At 46.8% G+C, this 22,850-nt stretch overlaps 1 protein-coding gene and 1 long non-coding RNA gene across 18 annotated transcripts in view; one reads left to right on the top strand and one right to left on the bottom strand.

Moving 5' to 3' along the window:
- MTSS1 (MTSS I-BAR domain containing 1) overlaps window positions 1–22,850 on the bottom strand; it is a 123,206-nt gene that overhangs the window by 54,967 nt on the left and 45,389 nt on the right. The window lies entirely within an intron of this gene.
- On the top strand, window positions 791–1,633 carry LOC118162014. Its single transcript, XR_004748255.1, has 2 exons — window positions 791–904; window positions 983–1,633. It is a non-coding gene; the product is annotated as an uncharacterized LOC118162014 (long non-coding RNA).

A 22,850-nucleotide genomic window follows, 5' to 3' on the forward strand; every position in this document is an offset into this window, starting at 1 on the left:
TGGACAAATACCTAAAGGGTATCTTCTTCTTGTCATGAGTATTTACTGACTTTCTGAAAACAGCAAACATGCATTAATCCAGGAAGCTCACTGTGGCTTAAGAGGAGTCGTGCAAGATACCAAAATAAGGAAAACTCCAACTCGGGAGCATCTCCCTACCGCTCTCATTGAATGGAGGCTCAGAAATTCAAAAAAAAAAAAAAAAAAAAAGGCAGAGCTAAGAATAAATCCCTGCAGCCAGAGCAAGTATGTGAACTAAGTACAAGGTGGATGGAAGATTTATTAGGTCTTGCACTAACAGCACCATGAATCATAACCGTGCCCTATTTGCTATCCACACCTGCCTTTGAGCAGATGACAATAGTTAGCTCAGTGCTAAAACGTACCATGCAGGATTTCACCTGTGAAGTGTTACTGCCAGCCCTTCTCAGTTCAGATGTGTCCATCCAAAAATTGGCTACACTGATGGAAAAAGAGGGAGAAGTCCCCCAGTGTCTCTGAGCTGATGAGCACATGGGGTCAACAAGCAATTCACCAGGCTTGGGTTGCAAAGTATAGCTAAGGGCCCTGCAGACACAGTTCATCTCCCAAATCACCGATTTCCTGATAAATCAATGGCTACACAGACTAGGTTTTAATGTGTGCAAAGCAAAAGACAGATACCAAAGCCATAATTGCCCTTCCCATCCAAATACACCTTGTATTTGCTGGCTTTGGACCTCGGTCGTGGGAACACATCTGGTCTGATTAGGGAAAAAACGAGAAGGAAACATTAGGTCTGAGGTCTCTAGGTTCTTTTCGTGATGAAAAGGGTCCTTCCACAGCTGGTTCAGACAAACTACAGCAGGTGATGAGCATCCTGGCTAATGCCCAGAGATCTGTCACATTCACTACATGGTCCCAGGTACGTTTGCCTCTGCTCCCTTCCTTCACAACAGGTCCTCCTTGGCATACAGACCACACTCAACATTTGTTTCCAAAGGACTGCAGTGCTCTCAGCCAGCTGCAGCATGGCTTTGCCTTCACTTTTCTCTGCCACTGATGTAGAAGATGCCCAAGACAACTGCTCAAACGAGTGTTAAGGGGAAAACAGTCATCTCCTCCTGCATGCAAAGGCTCTTGAAGAGACCTTTGCAGCTGGAAGCCTCCAGATGCTGACCAGTGAGACAGGACAGAGAGCAAGAGGCTGGAAGATGCTGAGGGGACTTGGCAATAGCTCTGCACATCCCAAGATTACAAGCGCTAACCACTGTGAGAACATGCTGTGCATCCAGGATTATTGATTACCCTCTCCTAATCCCATGATTGAATGCCCAGGGCAAAAAAAAAAAAAAAAAAAAAAAAAAAAAAAAGACTCCTATTATATATAGATAGATAGCTATTTAAAATCATTACCAGAGATTTATATCTCTGAGCTAGTCTTCCATTCTCTGGGGAAACCAGACAGCTGCATAGTAAAAGACTGAAAGCCGCAATAAAACGAAGAAATGAGCTTCAATAAATCATTAAGCTAAAGCTCATAATGTTTATCTGTAATGTCATGTCCCCACAATCTACAAAAGCAGATGTGTAACTTTTCGTTTTTCTTTTATCAACTATTCAACTGTCATGTAGCTATTATAGAAGATTAAAACTTCTTTTTAAAAGCACTGAGCATCAGAGGTCGCAGTTTCTTTTAAAGAAGGGGGTGCTTGCATGACAGTCCGTATCATACAAGAGGAACTGGAGATCAAATATTCTGAAACAAACCCCTTGAAGAATCTGTTCATCTTCTGCCTATGTTCTGGCAGCTATACGCACCAAGAACTTCATTAACAAGGCAGCGCTGTGGGATCACTTGTATAGAAACATAGAACACCATCACCTAGGTTGGAAGAGACCTTCAAGATCATCACGTCCAACCATCAACCTGACCCCGAGTCCCACCACTAGGCCATGTCCCTCAGTGCCACAAACACATCTCTTAAATACCTCCAGGGATGGGGACTCCACCACTTCCCTGGGCAGCATGTTCCAATGCAAGACGACCCTTTCCATAAAGAAATTCTTGCTGATGTCCAACCTAAACCTTTTCTGGTGCAAGTTGTGACTGTTTCCTCACACCCTATCACTTGTCACCCGAACAAAGAGACCAACGCCTTCCTCACTGCAGCCTCCTCTCAGGTATTTTTAGAGAGTTCTGCTCCATCTTCCATCATTTTCAATTCCTCCAGTACATCCCAGCCCTACATTTCCAAGTGCAACCTGAACACATCTGGGCACAGGCAGCACCAGGGCTGGTTGAAGGTCTCCCAGCAATGCAGGCAAAGTCCTGTGGGACCATGGGTCCCATGCTGGACCAGAGCAGAAAGTTTTTTTTTTTCCAGCAGCAGATTACTGGGGAGATGCAAAGTGCACGAGCGAGGGTGGAGAAGGGAAAGGACGGCCGCAGAGACATCGCATCAGGGCAGGCACCACCAGGATGAGCTGATGCTGAGTACCGATACCTGCTCACCCTGACCTCAGCGCCAGGAGGCTCCTGGGGCAGGAGGCTTTTGCTCACAGGTGATGGACTGAGGAGGAGCTGCAGCTGGAGAAGATGCTTCCCAGAGACCTGTGTTGAAAGCTCAGAGCTCTTCCTCCTCCAGCTGGCTCTATGAAGACTGCTGACATTTTCCAGCCTTGCACTGAGATGCGCGATGGACACGGCCCCTCCATCTCCTCCTTCAGAGCCCCAGTACAGCCACCAGCATGGAGGGCTGGAGAAGTCAGACAGCTTTATGGGTGTTTCAGGGATCCAGGGATATTTTTTTTTTGAGCTTTGTTTCCTTTTTTAGAAGAACAGAGCAGGAAATCTCTCTGCTCCCTCAGGCTTGACATCCAAAAATTAGCATTTGTTTGTTTTACAGAACAGAACTAGCTCTATTCAATTTAGACCCAATCTGTTAATCTACAAAGGAAAGTAAATAAATACTGAAATTATGACTAAGGGGGATTTCAAGAGGCGTACACCTCACTGTGGTTTGGTTTTTTAGGTACTAATAATGGAGACTTGCATTATTCTACTGTATTTCCTGCTGGCACAAATGCAAAATTCAGAGCTGCTGTGCTTCTTTTGTCTGCAGCTGATGCTGTAAAGTGTAACTACATGTTCGATTCAGCCTGGGAGGGCTGCTCTTTGTAAGCTAATTTGAAGCATGATTTCCAAACCCCTGACCATATGAATCTGCTAGCAAATCCCTCTACTGTTCATGCAAGCCCTCCAATTGCTGCTATGTTCAAGTCCTCCAAGTACACCAAATTAACTAACTCTAGCCCGCATCACTAAGGTTCACAGAAGTTCAACCCCAGCTGATGTAAGAGACAGAATTGGTGTGTTTGCCTTTAAAAAAAAAAAAAAAAGATAAATAATAGGGTCAGAAAACACGCTGCACAATAGTTAACAAGAAAAAGATGGGAACATAACAGGCTTTGCAACCTAAAACTGCTGCTGAAGGCAACAAACATGACATGATCATTCTGACAGCTGTGACAAATTAGGTTTCATTTGCCTGAGAGCCAGCCATGTTCATTTAACTGCAATTACTGGCACATCATGATCCCCACTCCAGAGAATGCACCCAGTCAGCCAGCCAGCCAGCGAAACAAAGCATCTTGTACAGATCACCGTGTTTCAATTGTTCTTCTGCAACAACACCAAGCCTTCAACACCAGCCATTCGTTAATACACCCCACCAGCTTCTTCAGGTGTTTATCGTGGTCCCTCAGCTCTTCTTCAACAAGCGGAGCAGCAAAAATCTGGGTAAGGTGCTTCAAACCCTGCACCCAGCTCCTCGTGTGCCTGGTTGCAGAATAAAGTGCTCTCAGGAGAATGTGCTTTTTAAAGATGTTTACTCTGAATGGGCTAATCCAGGAGATTTGAAAATAGTTGGTTTCATTTAGCCTGAAATATTTTAACACTAAACAGTATAAATTAATCTCTTTTAGCGCTTGTCTATGCTTGAGTTCAGTAACGTAGCTGGACTTTGTGATCTTATTCAGAGCCAAATCCTGCACATATACCTGCAATTTCATAAGGAGCCTTTCCTTAAAGCCCTTATGCTTCAGCCCCACCAAAGAAGAGAGGCTCAGTGAATTATACACACGCCTTTAAACATGTTTAGTTGGTGAGCTGACTCAAAGAACAAAAACTCCAAGATCTGACCATCAGCTTCTTTGAAATGGTCTTTATGGTCTGAATTTTTGGGTAAACCTGTGTGAAGCCAGGACCTGATGATCCTTATGGGTCCCTTCCAACTCAGGATAGTCTATGATCGTATGATCCTATGAAATTTCCTAGATAACACACCCACCTTGTATCTAATCCATTTAGTTATGTCAAAAAACACCAGTCACTTTTCAAGACAAACTTTATTTTGAAGCCATTCCTGAGCAGGACTTTACAAGCCTGTGCACTCCACAGGCAGGCATGCCTGAGCCCTCGGACGTACACACGCTGCTCAGGCACCAGCTGCCGTTCAGCCTGCGGCCGCAGCAACAGGTGTTTTCTGTTTTTCTTCTCAAGAGAAAGTCCCAGTCGCTATCTTCAGTGGAATGCAAAAAAAACAGAGCGGTATTTAGGGCCCGCCGGGAGCCGCATTCCTTTCCGAGCAAGTGGGAAAGCCGCCTTCCGCTGCACTGCGATAAACCGCAGTGTGTTCTCAGGGAGTAAGCTGCATCTGTGTAGATGTGCCTAAAAATTTCAGTGACAGCACCACTGGAAAGGCAGTATTTCACTCCCTGCAAGGACCAGTTGGTGTATCAACAGATGCAGAGCATGGTACATACATACCGCGTACCTGCAACATCAGCTCACTCACAGGATGCTGCGGGCTGTGGCTGAAGGCTCTTCTCTGGCAGTAGCTAAGGCTTACTCAACACTTCGACCCAGGAGAAATCTTCAAAATTAACTTTCAGTTATTTTTTTTTCCCTTTTTAAACTCCGCAGTCAGCCAAAATAGCTCAAAGATCTGAGACTAAGATATGCAAGAGAACAATGAAAATAGCGGGATTAGGAAAAACAAGTGGTGAAGATGAGGAAAAACACACAAATGGATTTTTCGTTAAAAATCTACAGAATAATCCGTGACTAAAGCAAACATCCATGAGGAATGTCACCAAAATCTTCTGAAGAATACTTCGCAGCCAGGCATCACGCAACTGAACCTATTTCAAAATGCAAGTGAGTTTGTTTCTGATCTTCAAAGGCTTGTAAATGTGTAAACTGTTACTCGCTGCATGCAGTCCTGCATATTTACAGCGAATTAAGCTAAATGGCAGCTTAAATAACTGAAGGATTCCAGCTGAAGTAATTCCTACCCGGAGTCCTTTCCATCCTGTTGCACGCTGTGGATTTTCAGACCGCAGCTCCCTCGTGGGGACGCACTGCAGCACCTGATGTGCTCTGAATAGGAAAGCCGTGCAAGCAATAAAGCAGCCTACCTAAAATCCAGTCATGTTGCCCGTGTTTACAATGTACAAGTTGTGTTTATCCCGATAAAACACAGCTTTTGAAAAGGTTATTTCCCTCCCACTCAGCAAATGGGAAAGGCTAACTGCGTCGACACGGAGGCAGGAGCTGCAAAGAGCATAGCCCCAGGCTCCTCGGCAGCCAAGGACCCGCCAGAGCAGCTTGCTGAGAGCCCAGAAAACCATCCTCTGGTCACAGTGACCTGCCCTGAAACCCTCTGCCACAGCCTGCTTTAGCAGAGACTTCATTTTAAAGCAAGGCTCCAAGGCAGAGGTTTATAAAGCAGTCCTCAGAACAGTAAATTCAGAGGTAACCCCCCCTTACCTTGCCATTTACTGCAGTCACTAGAAACAACGGCGACAGCAAGTTCCCCTTTCTGCCTGCTTTCACATGAATCCTACTGACACAGCTAAACCACAGACAGCGATATACTCAGCCCTAAGTGCCTGCTGTGCTGCTCAGAGAGGGACCCAGGTAGTCTTTACCTTTTCTCCTTGCTTTTTTTATTCATTTTTTTTACAGATTCAGTGCTGTACCACCGAACACGACAGCACCTGCCAGGCAAATGGCTGCCTACAAGGCGCACCCGCAAAGTTCAGAGCAACCATTTCGTACACGGCCAGGCAAGATGTTCAAAATGTAAGAGGTCATTTCAGCAAACTCCAGAGATGTAGGAACCAAAGTGCCTTTGGCAGTTGCCTGGCAACGCTCCGTTACCCTCTATTCATTTATATTTATATTATTTTTGCTACGCTTACGCTCATTCACAGGTCTCAGCCAGGGTTCACCCCGAAGCACAGTTGGCATTTGCTGTCGCTCGGCTGTTTGCCTTCTGGAGACGATGGAGTCCTGCCGAAAGGAGCTCAGAAGTTTGGAGCTTTCCAAAAACTGCTGCTGGGACGGGTTCTGGGGCCCCTCCGGGCTCAGCTTTGCATCACTATGTGCATTCTGGCAGTCTATTTCTCACCAAGTGCCTCTCCTGGTTGCTACCTTTTGCCAGCCTCCAGCCGAACGCGCAGCTCATTTCACGAGGAGATGGGTTGCGAGGACTCTACTAGCTAAAAATACCAGTTAATGGGATGCTACTGTGGTATTAAAAGCATTTTTTTAGGCTTAAAAAGTATTCCAGTTTATTCCCCTGTCAATAAAAACAAGGCAAACTTAAAATTCAAAAGGGGCTTAATTTGCCACTAGGTTTTCCAAATTAAAGAAAAAAAGCGTTCAATTATTTATTTCTGGAGAGGGAAATACCACCCCCATACCACTTCCCGGTTTAAAGAAAAAGAAAACATAATCAGTGTCCACACAAAACCCCCCTAAAGCCCTCTGGGTATGTTTTGAAGCAGCTATTTAGAGTAAGGAACAGGGGCATTCTCTCTCCTTGTATTTGTAATGAGGCTCCAGCATCCCCAGGAGCTGAAGCAGAATGAAAATGGGTCACATATCTAATTAGCACTATTGAAGCGTGAAGCCCAAACATCCCTGAAATCTAATAGATTTTTTTTTTAATAACTCCAGCTTCATTAGAATATCCCGCGGTCACCTCCGTGAGATGCCAGAAGCTTCAGAAAGGGGACCTCAAAGCAGGCACACACCTGGCACCGCACTGCTCTGCTGCTGGGGAAATGGTGCTCCTGACGACATCTGATCTATTAGCTGAGAAATAAAGTGATTAGTCAATCAGCCTGGCACAGCCTGGTCTTTAATCATATTTAAGAAATAAATAAATAAACCCAAACCACTTGGCTACAAAAACAGCATCCAGATTTACAGGTATGGACAAAAGAGAGCGGGGTTTCCAAAGCAAGCAGCCGAGAGGAATCAGCAGGCTCTCACTGCTTCTCCCCGAGGACAAGCACAAGAGCTGCACCCAAAATTTTATCTGCATGGGGGGACAGAGCTGCTGGGGAAGCTCCGGGGAAGCAGCCAGCAACTCAGCTCGCCCACCAGAGACACACCGAGTGAAGCTGCCATGTGCAGGACCACTGACGGTGGGACCCGACCCCGTGTCCCGCTTCGATCCAAGTCAACAACCTGTAAACGCCGCTCACCCGTGAGGACGTGGAATTCACTGCAACCTTCCGGAAAATAAAGAAAATGAAAAAAAAGATCGGAAAGGGTAATTAATTGAGCCTGCAGCTGTCTGCTCCCCATAGCAGGCGTCACCAAGTTCACGCTGCTGCACGGGTGTTTTGTGCAAGAGAGGAGCAAGGGAAAGCGGCACAAAAACCCGAACCAAGAGCTTACTCTGCCCGTCCGTGTCCATGCTCTCGGCCTGCTGTGTCTTTTGTGGGACTTGGCACGGGAGCAGTGCTGCATCCCCTACACTGACTTGGCATTTCTGTTTATTACGGTGAACATTATTTTCTTCTTTTTGTTTCTCTTGTCACGGTGGAGAATGAGGCACACAACTGCACTGGAGTGAGACTCGTGGCATTTGATTTGCAGATAAGGGAGCTATTAGATCGAACCAAAGAGAAACAGAAGCAAAACCAGACACTTAAGCTGGATTACAGACACACACACATATATATAAATCTTTTTTTTGTGGCCGTTCACAAGCCATCAAGCTCACCCAAACTGCTGGAGCAAGACTGCAGCTACAGCTGAGCAGTGATGCCAACTGAGGGACCAGCAAAGACTGGAGATCACCGGTCCAGACCCTTTGTGGCCATCAGTGGCCATTTTTATAGCTTGGGCTGGTACAATTTCAGCTACATCAGTACAAACACAACTTCGGGGAATTCATCACATGCACCCGAACCGGCTGCCAGGTGCTGCGAGTTGCGCATTCGAGGTTTCCTACCCAGGGCCATGGACTCGGTCCACGGGGAGGCAGAAACAAAGCCTGGAGCCTCTACCACCAGAAAGTCCCATTTACTGTGGGACAGGAATAGAAGAGGGGAGGCTTTCAATGGAAAATGTGGCGAGAATAGAAAGCAAGAGAGTAAAAGCCCTGTCAGCACATTTCATAGACAGTCTTTTTAATGAGGAGATAAACAGATAAAGCTTTCAATCCATGTATGGAGGGGGCTTTTTGGTTGATTTTTTTTTTTTTTAATTTGAAAAGAAGCTAACCAAGCACACAGGATTCAATAGAAAACAAAGGCTGAACAAAACATTTTCTGACAAGGCCTAAACAACCTGAAAAATGTCAATTCTCGTGCCACAAAGAAAGCGAGGGCTTCCCCCGCTCCCTACCTATCCTGTTTATTTTCTTTAATTAGCTCCTCCTTTCGGACAGCTGGCTGGGTAACGAAGTTACTAAGTGTGCCCCCCAAAAAAACAAAAAACAACACAGCTGTGGGCAGGACCCTCAGCTCTGCTGCTACAGCGTGGAGGGGCAGAGGACAGACCCAGGAGCAGGCTCCCCTCTGCCTCCTCCAGGCTGTGCAGCCTGGCCACAGACAGCAAATTGCTCCGCTGTTCCCTTCACATTCAAAAGCACGTGTGGGGAACAGGTTTAGGAGCACATGAAAACTCACCTGTTGTGTGGAGCCTTCAAATGAGCGATCTTTGCACTTCCAAGGCTAAAAAGTCAGAAGCCTCCAAGGAAAGGCTCCACATCCTCTTTGCTATGCTCTCCTGGATAGCATGCAATGCCTTGCTATATGGGATCCTCAGAGATAAATGATTTAGGGGCATTTTCAGCCCTTAAATCAATCAGAATCCACCTTGTGAGTACCGCTGCATCTGTAAATACTTGGTATTACTCTATCCCCACTGTTTAAAAAAACTGATGCACTGGGATTTTCTAGCTGCAAACCTACTGCATGTTCAGCCATCCTGACCGGTCCTCAGAGGCCATTTCATGGGGTAACATTCAAGATGCGCAACTGCCACAGTTCAGTGACCTGCGACCCAGGTGGCACCCACCCTGCAGTGCAAAACACGCAGGTTTTATTCTGAAGCAGTGAAGGAGGGCTGAAAACTGCCTCCTGCACGCACAAATACCAGAAAAGCAGAATTAAATCATTGCCTACGTGTCAGATGAAACCAAGTCTAAAACCTACAGTGGTTGCTAAATTCACAGCAGCTGGGCCAGAAGTACCCCGGGCCGTAACGGGTCACACGCAGAGCAGCGGCTGCAGCCCCGGGGAGCAGAACTGCAGCTTGCCTGCACACTCCTGCACCGCCGCAGCAGGACACGGAGCCTGTTTTCAGCCCCGCTGCACAACGGCCCGACCCAGCTGCCGTCTGTCTGCACGCTGCCTGCAGAAGAAGCCGGCAGCCTCATTCAGCACGCAGGCCATTTTGCTGCTGCTCCTCCTGAATGAAGATGCCGTGGTACGTGATCATCTTCTTCGCTGTATAATGCGGTCCCAATGCAGCCACCACGACTGTCCCTTTCCTAGGATCACCAAATCATTAGGGTTGGTGAAGCCCTCCAAGACCATCTGGTCCAACCACCCCCTACCACCAATGTCACCCACTAACCCATGTCCCTAAGCACCACGTCCAACCTTTCCTTGAACACCCCCAAGGACGGTGACTCCACCACCTCCCTGGGCAAATAGAAGGGTTTATTCTTCCCAGACAACACAGTAAGTGAACATTTCAGAGTTTGCTTTACAAATTCTCTCTTGCTTACTTCTATTTTGCAGAGGCAAGCTGGGCTGGATAACCAGAGCAGTACCACTGCCCGTCACCCAGCTCTCAGAGTCCTCTGAGACTGGAGCTGCCTCACCCAGAAGTTTGGGGCACAAAAGCTTTCCAATCACATCTCGTTACAGGAATTTCTATGTGAAATTCTCAGTCTGTAGTGTGTAAGACATGAGATAAGATAACAGGGACTTGGACTATTTTCCAAAAGCCTCTTAAAAACTGCACGCTCTCTGAGCAGATGCAGAAGTTAATGCAAGTAGCAGGGCTACAGCTGGATGCATGAGCTGCACCAGGGATCGCTCCTGGAGTCACGGAGCAAGCCCAGATAAACAGGACACTGCACAATGAAATACCCACAGGAAGGCCAACCAAGCAACTGCCTAGCACATCCCAATTCATTACAATGGTGGGCCAGTCCTATGAACTTTGTCTTGTATCTTAACCCTAGACTTTGGGATAGATGCTGCGCTGCCTTTCTCTAACACCTTTTGTAATTTGAAAGCTGACTTTGGCATTGAGAAACCAGCGTATGCTACTCATTACATTTTTGAAAAGGAATTCAACAGTTAAGCACTTTTTTTTTATACTTCACTGGGTATTTCGTCTGGTCCAGAGCATTCACCTCGCACTCCCATCAATAAAGGAATTTGCTAATGGACTTCACTTCAGCCCCACTCACTTTCACGGCATGTATCTACAGCAAAGGAGTTTCTCCACAGATGGCAAATTTCCAGCCTTTGCTTTCAGGCTGCTCATCATGAAAAATACAGATCTATTCTTTAAATATTACATGAATCTGAGCCCTAACTCAGAGCCAGAAATAACTATCTTCTCCGGACAGCATTCAGCAATGCAATCCCTTCTTCTCTGGCCAGCTAGCTGCCTTCAGCGCAGCCTGCCATGTCTCTCCTTTAATTGCCTGCTCCTTTGTTTCTTGTGGTTTGGCCTTTTCCCACCTTTCCCCTCGTCTCTCCCACTCCGGCTTTTTAGTTTTTTTATAGGGCTTTTACAGGGCTAAATCCCCAGTCTTTCTGCTCCGTGCACTCTGCTCAAAGCTCCCTCCTGGGGGAAGGAGCTCCCACCGAAATAACTTTGTGATCAGCAGGAGCACAGCATCCTCGATCCGGGAAATTGTTTTTTTTTTTTCAGTATTACCAAGCACGAACAAACTAAGCAACTTGACGTGGATGACTCAGATTAGCTCTTCTTTTCAGACCTGTTCTGTCTTAAAACATCTTGGACCACTTCCCTTTGTTGATGATGTTCAGGCATTATTTAAGTGAAACCCTGCCAAAAAAAGGCAGGCTCAGAGCCTGCTCTAGCCCCGTTTCCCGAAGGCAGCAGACACGGTCCGACAGCCTGACCATGGGGGCCTGCTCTCTGCTTAACCCTTTCCCCACACCGTTACGTTCAGCGCGGGCTCAGGTCTCGTGGGTTCCTTCTGACAATCAGCAGAGATGAGGCTTTTCCCATTCATAGCTCAGCTATTTGGCATTTGGTAATGCTAGTGCCTCCTTTTTTTGGTAAGCATGCTCTTGCTTCGTTCACACTCTGTGTTGCTTCCCCTGCTTTACCAATGCCGCTAAAATCATCGCATCCCTCCCATTTTTGCACTCCTTCACTGCCTCCACCAGGCTTGCACTATTTTGACCCTCGCAGATACCGCCGTGCCATTACAGCTTCAGCCTGAGATCGTCCCCAGTCCAGATGTCATTGCTCATCTCCTAACTTCACAACACCCCCCACCATGATTTTTTTCCTCTTATCAACTAACCGTTTATCCTGTCATCCACAGTGTGAACCCATCTTTCTTCATAGCTCTTGCTGTCTCAGTAGGTACTTTTCGGTTGTTGCCTATCACATTGATGTTGTTATCAGGGTTATAAACCATGCTGCAAATGAAAAAGCTTTCCCTGGGTTCAATGCTACACAATCTGGACTCAGTACAAGCCAAAATAACTACTTTTTTTTTTTTTTTTTTTAAAGAATTATCCACCAAATAGATCAAAGCCATTCCCAAATATTATTGCAAGTGAAAACACTCCCAACTCTTTCACAGAAAACACTCCCCGCCGGATCGCTGTGTTTGACTTTTTCAGGTATGTCTCACTAATAGCAGCGCTGATACCAGCACATGGAACAGACTGCCGTGTTTTAAAGTTGCCAACAAGTTTAAACAAACAAATTGTACAAATTAAAGTGTAAGGAAAAGTTTCTTCCCAGAAACAAATACTGACATTCGATACAAAATATGAAAATGCCAAGCCAATACAAACACCGAAGGAGACAAAACAAAACCAGGCAGGAATTCCATTTTGGCATAAACGGCAACAGTTTTGTGCCTGGACCACAAAGCAACAGTTCTCCATCTCTGAAAAATGAAATCTGTGTCCCTACAGGGAAGCACCAGGCAAGGCAGGGAGGATGACCGAGAGCCGTATTCCCTTTATTCCCTGTATTCCTGTGACTCACCAGGTAGACGCTCGCCAGATCTTTCCTGGTGGTGGTTTAATGGCTTCACGCAGGGCAGACTGGCAGCTCCCGGGGGCAGCTCTCCGCAGTAAACACCACGCAGGCAGATTACAGGCTCCACGAGTGGACAAGCCTTCGAGGCAAGCGCTGGAGACTGCAACTTCAATGATAGAGGCTTGCTTTGATGTGACCTATAGGATTAACTGTAATCCTGGTGTGACTAAATATGTTATTTGCGATCTTCGTTGCCCATGAAGGAAAATTTAATGACACCCCTACTTCTTTTCCTTCTTGCAAAAGCCTGTGCACAAGATAGCAGCTTGCAATACGCTCACTCTGCTTCACACTAACAGGTTGCTTTTTCCCTTGTTTGGATGGACGCTGGAGCAAAACTTGAGCTGTCGAGAAATTAATAGAAGGGCCAGTATCTGCTCCAAACAAAACACATTCCCTCATCCTCTGCTCCATGTGAACTGCTGCCACGCACTTAAAAAATGGCTCCATTTGCCTATGCAGGCAGAGCAGACAGAACGGAGCCCTCCCCTGTGCAGAGCCCTTTGAGTTACCTAACCTGAGCAGTTCAAATTAAAACATGCATAAGGAACGCAGCTCAGTCTGGGAGCACTGTCATTACATCTCCCTGCCAAAATGCAAAAGCTCTGCATGTGAACAGCGAGCTCTGGCCGAAGTAACCCACCGTGTGACAAAGGGTGCTGAATGCAGCACAGTTTCGTGAAGTTGTTTTGTTTCTGGATGCAGTCACTTCAGACTAACAGAAAATCTGGCCACTGGAAAAGAAGCAGCAAGCAACAAGGCACTTTACAAATAAGCAAATCTTATCTCATGACCTCTGCCATCAGAGGCCACTTATCTCAGTGGCAGATCACTGCTGTAATCAAGGTTGCTCCATCGGATTCTTCCTATCATCCAGTCTAATATTACATCAGCAAGTCAAGTGAGGACACAGCTGTCTAACCTAACCTTCTCCTTAAATCGAGGCTTTGCAGAAGAGGAGCAGTTTCTCAGGGCTTTCTTTGTGCTCAGTGGGCTGCCGCATTCACGTCGCTACCTGTAGTGCTGACAGGCCCGTGACCCAGGACCAGGTTGTCTCAAAGATGTTCCCTGTGGACAGTCAGTATGCAACGGACTCTGGCTTCTTTAAGTCTCTTCTGGCTGTATTTCCGAGAATTAACTTCCAGAAATTAAAGGGCATCTCGTTTATACATACACTGGCTTCATCTCAGCCTGAATGCCACAAGCCGTCAAGTTTTGCTTGCAGACAGTTAAGGACTGGATGTGAAACTACCCACTTCAGGCACCATTATTAGTCCAAAGATACACAGATAGGTGAAAACAACAGGACCCCTGAGCCCAGGCAGATACTTTACAACTTGATTGCTTTTCCTGTTCTACAGATTACCCCGAAGTCATTTATCCCAGTCCGCATTCCTTCGACTGCTTGCTCACGGTAAGTACCTGCTTACTTAGCTGCCCTTGGTCACGTAGGCAGCTTGCAAAGCTGCCTGCCCACGCTCCGAACAGCCTGGGAATAAAGCAGCTCCTTCTAAAGCTGATTTCCAGCAACGCCACACTCTGCCTCGTGGTAGGAAGAAAACTCACACAGAAGGTCTGACAGGCCACGAGATGGTTTAGCAGCGGAAAAGAAAAGCACCCAGCAAATAAAAGCTAAACCACCCCATAAAACATCTTGTGAACTCCTAAGAGAAAAGCTTTGTGGGTATCAGAGGCTTAAAGCAATGGGAGATCAAGTGCCTAAATAACTACAGAGCTGTGCGCTCTTGTCGAGCCCTGAGGGTTTGTTTCAGCCTTGCCTTTCAGCCCAGCTGCCCTCCTTCACCTCTCACAGCTCCAGGCAGACCCTGGGAAGGAACAGCACCCAAAGGGGTGCTCTGATTAATTGTTTAGGTTCCAACAGCTGCATGGGAATTCAGCTAGGTAGCTGCTCCTATCAGAAGCTATAAGGTTTCCTCGGCGTACATTAGTCTGTTATCTGTTAGAGTCAATAATGTGAAATTTGGCACTGTGTTTGCAGAAGGGAGCTGACTGTGCGCAGGCCACTCGCCAGTGCTTCCAGCGGTCTGAGCAGTGTCAAATACCAACCGCTACCCGCTTCTGTCCCAGCAAGGCGCCCGAGGTAGGAAATCCCAGCGCTCATCCCCTTGCTCTTGATGATTCATTCACACACATGCAGAAATGCTATTTTTTAAATTCCCGTTATTACTTTTTAAACCAGCCTCATGCAGCCATTTTTGCCACGCATCCTTGAATAACCTGAACTAAGAATTAAACTCACTTTCAGTTCTCGCTTGCTGTTACTCAACACCAAGTCCCGCTATTAGTCAGATGTAGGAACTTCGTTTTTCATAGTAAGCAACCCTTCACTCCTCTTCAGGGCACTCTGCTGGCCACAAGCGGCTCCATAAAGACCACCGAAGGACAGAGGGCTTGAAACTTTGGTAGTGCTAACGCACAGCACATCGGGCATTTTATCAAGACTGAACCACGAGAGCTACAGCAAAACCCCATCCCTTGTGCCCATTTGTCACTGCCTGCCTTTAAGTCTGTTGCAGCCTGTCAAGTATCTGGAAGCTCTTCCTGCCATCTGTTTCCTTCCTCCGAGGGTGCTGCAGTTTTCCATCACCACTCTCTCGCCGAAAAGCCTTTATCGCTGTGAATCCGAAGAATTATGTTTTTAAATGCATTATGCATTTCGAACCTGCTTACACAGATTGTAACAACTGTCACTTGCTTGGATTGATAAAATTCACCCTGTTACCTGTCACCATCCCTACAGAACCACCGAAAAATCTGCATTTGCCCACCCTTTCTTTGTGAACCGTGATACCAAACACAGCCAGTTAAATGGCAAGAACACACCAAGTGGCTTCCAGAAGGCAGTGGCCTGCCTGCTCCCCCAAAAAGCTGTCACGCCAATTACCAACCCAATTAACAGCAACTAAGCAAGGAGAGAGATTTGTAGAAAAACTTGAGTTTCAGCGCTGAGTGGTAGGTTTACTGCTGCCCTTTGAACACCAAAGTTTACAATAGATTGTTAATGGGACCTTTTCTGCACCGCTGAGGTTCCTGTGGATGGGCATCTGCCTCCTCTCTGTACATAAATATTGCCGTTTTCCTCGCTTCCTACGGAACACAGCTAAGGGTTTCTCTGCCTCAGGAAGCAGGCTGTCCTAAATATTTAAGGATGCTTTTTGGGTTTTACAGCAAAGAGCCCTAACTGTACATAAACATCTACTTATAATCATAACAAAGCCTAGTTTCTCCATAATGCAGGAGATGTATTGCAGAGTAAACTGTCCTTAGAACAACAAAAACAACCCAGCACCTCAAACTGTCTGCTCTTGAAGAAATAATGAATTAAAAACCCAGGGTATTTAATCTGTTTGCTTTCTGTAGCTACTAGCTTTGATAAACAAAAAATTGGGGATGGGCTGGCTTTTTAACATTCATTTGCCATTTTGTTTATACTGCAGCCCTCTTGGAAGAAAAAGAAAAGGAAAAAAAAAGATAGGATTTCTCACAGGAAAACATTTTCATTTTAAACTTGTGGCCAAACGACTTGTAGTGGAATATTAACATTAAAAATACCACTGTGAATTCAGAGGGAGCAGAAACACTGTGGTGCTAATATCACATTTGGATGCAGACTAAGTAAAAAAAAAAAAAAAAAAAAGTCTGCTTACTGTATACTTTGCAGTTGGACCTCTAAAAGCAAAGGGGAACCAAAAAAATGCCCCATGCCAGGTGTACCTACTGTATTCGAGAGTTTTGCTAATCCCGTCCTTATGTGATCTCACTGGAAAACACCATGCCAATCTGACCTACATGTTTTAAATAACCTGCTGCTTCTACTTTACAGAGAAGCTGGTGTTAAACCATTAAGCTAATAGTCAGAGCTGGCTACTCTGTTTGGGTTTTAATAAGATCTGGCTCCAGCTGATAAAGTACAGGGGGAAACAGCTTTGCGAATGGAAGCTTCCCATGAAAGCCTGGTCATGGTAAGACCAATTCAATTTCCCCTCTGACAAAAAGGCCATAAAGCCAGCATTAAGCTGGTTTGCTCCATCTATTAAAAGATATCAATATCCACCTGTATTCCTGCAGGTTCTGGGAGCAAAGGCATTTTCAATGTAGGGATGTCTCCCAGACGGGTGTTCACATACAGAATATGTAAGAGCTGAGTCTTACCCATATGCTCCACGTTTTGAACCCTGAGGAGCTTCTCAGCATGAAGGACCATGTGAAATGCTACCTCCTGAAGCAAAATCAGCCACAAAGCCACTCAGCACATCATCTTCCAGGAAGCACAAAAGTGGCAGCAGGAGCCAGAGCTGAAATATTTGCAGTCATGAAATTGTGCAAGAAAATTGGGAGGAGGCTTGGAAGTTACAAGCATTGACAGAAAAAAAGCCCACACATCCTTCATATTAACTCTGAACCGCCAAGACCCCTTTTTCCACCCTCTTTGACAGGGCAGCATCAGCCCAGACACCAAATGAGTGGTGTTGGGCTGGGAATGCTGCAGAGCACAAGGTGAAGCCCATTATTGATCTACAACTACGGGTCTGCCTGAAACCACTGCTTCTCCTTGTTGAAATGGCTCTGTTTGCTCTGTCCTCAAATTCCTTTCCATCTCCTACCTGGTCTTTCTCCAAAAGCAATATAGTTCTGGAAAGCAGTGCCTTAGGTGGTTCCCAAGGGCTCTGTTACCTGGCAGTTCCTCAGTGCTGCACCTGACCAGGCCCGGACAGGGAGCACCACGCTGAACGCCAGGCCTTGCTTCATTCCCTCATTTTGACAGCAAAGGTTTGCCTGCCTACCATGACTGCAGCCAACGTCGATGCTAAAAGGACAATACATTTTAAGTCTAGATATCATCTACTTTTCTAAATAAATGTTGTGAGTACAAGCCCGGTAATGGTCTGTATTTCTGGAATCCCCCAAGGGCCTTATAAAGTCCCCTCTGAAATAGCAAGCAAATAGCATAGCACTTAACTCCGTAAAGGTGGATTTACTCCGAGTTCATATGTTTGGGGTGAGTTACGCTGCCTGCACAACCCTAACCATCGCTCGTTGTCTGCGTTTCCCTTGAGGAACATGATTAATGTTGAGTTAAAACCCTACCCCGAGCATCGGGGAGATAATTGAAACCCAGGCGGTCCCAAGACTATTCTCAAATTGAGGAGTTGCTAAACCAAACCGTAAAGCTGCGGCAAGATATTTCTATTAATTACACTAACCAGCCACCACGGGGCTCCTATCTGAGGGCACTTTTCCATGGATAATTCATGGCAGGTTTTGAATGATGGTCTGTAATACTCTGCGCGCTCTTCAAGGCCACGAAGAAGCTGTTACAGCTACTTCAGGCTTCCAGTACGAAAGCACATGGCTGCTTAACTCCCCACAGGAACTGATCTCTCAAATACTACATTGCAGCGATTCCCTTGGCAAACTGAGTGGCAGTTCAAGGTTTATTTTCCAAAAAAATACTCCCTTATTACACCTTAGACTTGTCATCTTCCAATGAGGACACCTATTTAGCTAGTAACCTGATATTTCAGGCCAAATCGCCTTCACGTTTGTTTTAAAAATAGTTCAGTGTTCATCCGCTTTCTGCAACGCCATCTGTATTTTAGGTCTTGATCACTTTGGGTTTTCCCCTGGTGGTTCTACCCAGCAAAGCTTTTTGCAATTTCTCTGCACAAAACTACACAGAGAGTTCCACCCACACAGTGGGTAAATATGTCACCCTTACGTGAGCAAATCGATTTAATTGACTGGTTACAAAGTTAATCAATTAGATTAACGGTTGACCTACTTCAAGATAGGGAAAAGTATCTGGTACTTACTTTCTAAAAACCAGCGTGCGATAGGGCATCACCACACCAACAGCCTGGAGAAAGCAGGCTGAAGGCGAAGGGCAGGCACAGCACTGGAAGGACATTGGGCTCCACTGGACTCTGTTTTACCCTGATCTGTGTAGGCTTTGCAGTCTTGGGGAAAGAAAGCAGCAGGACGAAGGCTCTCCACGAGGTACAGCTACTCATTCAACACAACTGAGTCTTTCCAACAGGGGCAACTCAAATGATCAAGGCTTCTCCCTTGAGGTTTTCTCTGAGCTCTTCAGAGGTTGTCTTGGGGTTTAACGAGCAGAGGGGAAAGGATGCAAACATCACAATTCCCTGCTGGATGTTCAAGCCTGCTTTGAAGAACTCTCTCAGAAAAGGTAACTGTATGAGCTCCTGCAAACCGACATCTCACACTGCTGCCTCTGTGCCCTCATAAGCCATCTATCCTGCAGCAAACTACGGCAGAGAGGGTTTATCTGCATTCACCCTCAGCTGCAGCCAGCAGCTATCTCACAGGACACATTACGAAGAGTCCTTACTTCTGCCCAGAGATCAATTTATTGGACACGGATTTTCTAACGCTCTTTTTCCATCCAACTGACAGCATTTTAGCAACACACTGTATTAACAGCTCGTTCTCACTGTTCCAAAATGTGCATTACATCAGGGGAAAGGTGTTGGGCTCTCGTTGCTGACTTTTTGGTTTTGGGATGAAAAGCTTTACTGGGAGACATGGTGCTTCACACAAATGTTGTGGGTTTAAACTCCACACCGGGCCAAGCAAAAGCAGCTTAGCTAAATCGATCTCCACTCAGCACTTGCTGCAGCTTCCCAGTCTGCAGTGTGGTTTCACACCTGCCTCGCTGGATTAAGGTAGTGACTACAGAGCAGTAAGCCTATTGAAGTACATCGATGAAAGGCTCCTGTGGAAGCGCCACGCTCCTCAAAAAGACCTATTTGTACTGGAAGCTGAAGCTGGAGCAATCCTAATAAGTCTTTCCTTCAGCTATTCATCAGCCAACAGACTGGTACATTGATGGAGGCTGCACTGTTTACTAGTGAAAGGTGCTATCTTTCTTCTCAGGCAGGCAATCTGAGCGTTGTAATTCCGGCCCATATCAGACCGAGTGTAACACCATTTATAATTAACAAACCTGAAAAGCGGCAAATAATTCTAATTCTGAGAGGTAACTGAACAAACGATGTCAGATTTTTATGAAAAGGCGGTTATGCCAGAGGCAATGCATCAAACAGCCAAGTTACATTAAACCTTCTTCTGAAGAAACGTTCACCTGCTCTCTATTAATTTCCTTATTTGTTATTTAAGGACTGACAGTGCTGGAAAATGTGTCATTCCCTTAGACAGATAGCTGTCCTGCCCCTGGGGGAAACGCCGCTAATGCAATGGAAAGAGATTTAAGGCTCGTGTGCTGTCAGCCCAGCTCTGCCCTGAGCAGCTGCTCAGAAACTCAGCGCAACCACCGCGGGCTCTGGCTGCCGGAGACATTGCTCAGGAAACCACAGACTCAGTGGCAGGGCCAGAAGTTTCCAAAAATGAAAAGCATCCCTCGTCCCTCCGAAGAATGCGGGTAAACAGAGTGAAGGACGAACGAGGGGAAATAAAGGGAATAGCTGGTGCCGAGGCCAACTTCTGAAGCACGCCTGCTGGCATCAGGCAGCCCTAGGCGATACGATGGAACAAGGACAGCTCTGCTTTGCAAGGTAAATTAGGACAATTCACTCGTGGTTCTCATAAATACTTACTTTGAACGCAGCCCAGCACATTTCACTCAATGTCTAATAAATGCAGAGAAAAAAAAATTGTTGTTTATGTTCTTATTTGTTCCCAAGAGCATCTCTTCATCCCCGTTACGCAAAGCGCACAAAAATAAACAGCCATTTTGGCTGCCTGTTTGATTTATTTTTTTCCTCAACTTTTCTCACCACTCTTCCCAAAAGCTGCCACTGGAAGACACGCAGTCTTGGGTGGCTTCAGCTGCATGCTTTCCCTTCAGTCGCAGTCCCCTCCACGAGTTTTAGGGGCTTTTCACATGACGCTATCGCACAGTTCAGCTCCCAGAGCCACCTAACCAGCACCGTTGTGTAAGGCCAGCTGCAGTCCTTGGGATGGATTCTTTTCCCCCTCCAACAAGAGCTATTTCAACATCCGCAATGCCAGATGAAAGCTAAGAAGCAGAAAAACAAATGCTTGGGGGAACCTGATTACGGGGGAGTCCAGCTACGAGCGCAGCCTCCTGCCATTTCACGTCGCTGCCACATTCAGTGACAGCCCGTCCAGTGACAGCCCGTCTTCTCCCCGGCCGCAGGCAGGGCGCTGCCATCCCCTGCTGAATGGGAGCTATGTGAGATAAGAGATCCTGGCCACTGGGTTGCAGATTAAGCATCGCTTCCTAATCCTTTCAGTCAAACTGACCGCCTTGTTGCTTTTCTAGCCTTTCTGATGTCTGGATTTGTTTCCTGGCACGTACCTATTCCTAGCTCGGAGGTGTGAAGAAAACCGGGTTTGATATCTTGAAAGCAGCATGCCAGCGCTTCTCAGCCCTTCCCCGACCCCTCTATCTCAAAAGCAGGAGCATTGCTGGTCGAGTGCCATCCTGGCCAGCTGGCCCTCTCGGCACTCTTTACAACTGTCTAATATCTTTGTGTGACCTTCACAGCGCCGACCAAGTGTGGAGAGGTCCAGGCAAGCAACCCAAGGAAGAGCACTAAAAATATCCCGAACCTGCACCAGTCACAGGACTGCGGCCCTGCTGAGAGCACGAGTCTCTGCGCACGTCGAGCCATAGCTCTGCTCTTCCAGCTCAAAGGAATCAGTGTGTCCAGCAAGATCAAAACTCTTTCATTTGGGTTATTTTAAAATAGCAGAGAAGACAAACTCCGGAGCAGCTCTACTGCTGGTTTTTGTCCCATGACCAAATGGGAGCACTAGGAGGAGGCTCACGGATCCTGAGCAGCAGTGGCACAATTCAGCATCCAGTGTCTCCTGGTGCCAAGCACCACAGCATCAAAGCTCTGCCACGGTGGGTCACGTTCCTGTGACTGACCCAAACCCAGGCTTCCTCTCACCAGTTTGGCAGAAGGCAAGTACTGGCTCTGTCCTTACGTTGGAAAGATGCTCCCTGCAGACACGGAATCCAAACCCTGCAGCCTCAATAGTGGGGTAGGCGATACCCAGAGCCACTGGAAACAGCACCCTGGTGGATTCAGCAATTTAATTCCCATCTGGTCGAAATAAAACGCGACATGAAGGATGGATGGGGGCTAAAAGGAAGTGCAGGAAAATAAATGATAAGTTTCTAGCCCAGACAGGGTTTCAGGAATGAAAGGAAGAGCAAAACATCTAAGATAGGAAGATGACAAATAGATATGAAGCACAGCATGAAAACTAACTCCTCTGCTAATGCGAATGTTCTCCTACAAATGAAATCCTTTCACCACTGGGAGGAAAGTTGGTTAAATAGGAAAAACAGCTGCATTTGTCCCTCAGCTTTATACGAGCTCTGCAGAAATGCCTGTGCATTTCCCAAGCACACAAAACTTCAGTGCTCTTTTAATAAGCTGCAACAAAGCCTCCTGGTCTGCCAGTGTCCTGTGGGCAGGCGGCGTGGAGGAAAAGGGATGTTCGTGTGCATGGAGGGTGAAAACCCCATTTTTCCCCATATCTCTCAGCAGCTGGTGCTGCGGGAGGGCTGGGGGCAGCTGCTGCAAGCCACAAATAGACAACAGCTGTTTGGCCATATGCTCCATGGGCTCCATAGGGTTAAGCTTTGCCATCACCCAAAACTTCTGTCCATGGAGGCACCTGGCCCCAGGGCAGCACCCACCTCTCTTCCTGCAGCATTGCTGCTTTAGGGAGATGGGAAAAGGCAGCAGCACCCTCAAGGTTCTTATCTTTGTTCTTTCCAGAATTTTGTTTTGAAGGCAAAGGCAAGGAAAAGCTCAGATGGCAGCGAAAGCCCTTCAGAAGGCGTACCGAAGCGTTCACGTGGTGCTGAAAGCTGTCACTCCATCACGTTTCTTTTGTGCATGCACTGATGCAACACCGTGCTTGGCAGTCCCGTGTCAGGCTGACAGATGAAAGCAGGTTCCTGTGCTCAGTGAAGGTCGGTTTTGAACACAACTGATGTTTTCTCCATCTCTCTCTGCAGGGCTGTGAAAGGTGCTGAGCCCCGGAGCACCGGGCTGTGCCAGCTCACACTCAGGTAGCACAGCCGAGACCTACACACCCCACTGCAACTGAATTTGGGGGTTTTGACCAGCACCCTCCTCCTTCGGGAGGCTGGCTGTGACCGTCCCCTGCCTGCCACCACCACCCCCAACATTAACATGTCCATGGAAGCATTGAATCTCATGGTTGAGGCACACAAAGGGAGCGT

The sequence above is a fragment of the Oxyura jamaicensis genome, chromosome 2 (assembly GCF_011077185.1).
Source record: "Oxyura jamaicensis isolate SHBP4307 breed ruddy duck chromosome 2, BPBGC_Ojam_1.0, whole genome shotgun sequence".
NCBI classification, from domain to species: Eukaryota; Metazoa; Chordata; class Aves; order Anseriformes; family Anatidae; genus Oxyura; species Oxyura jamaicensis.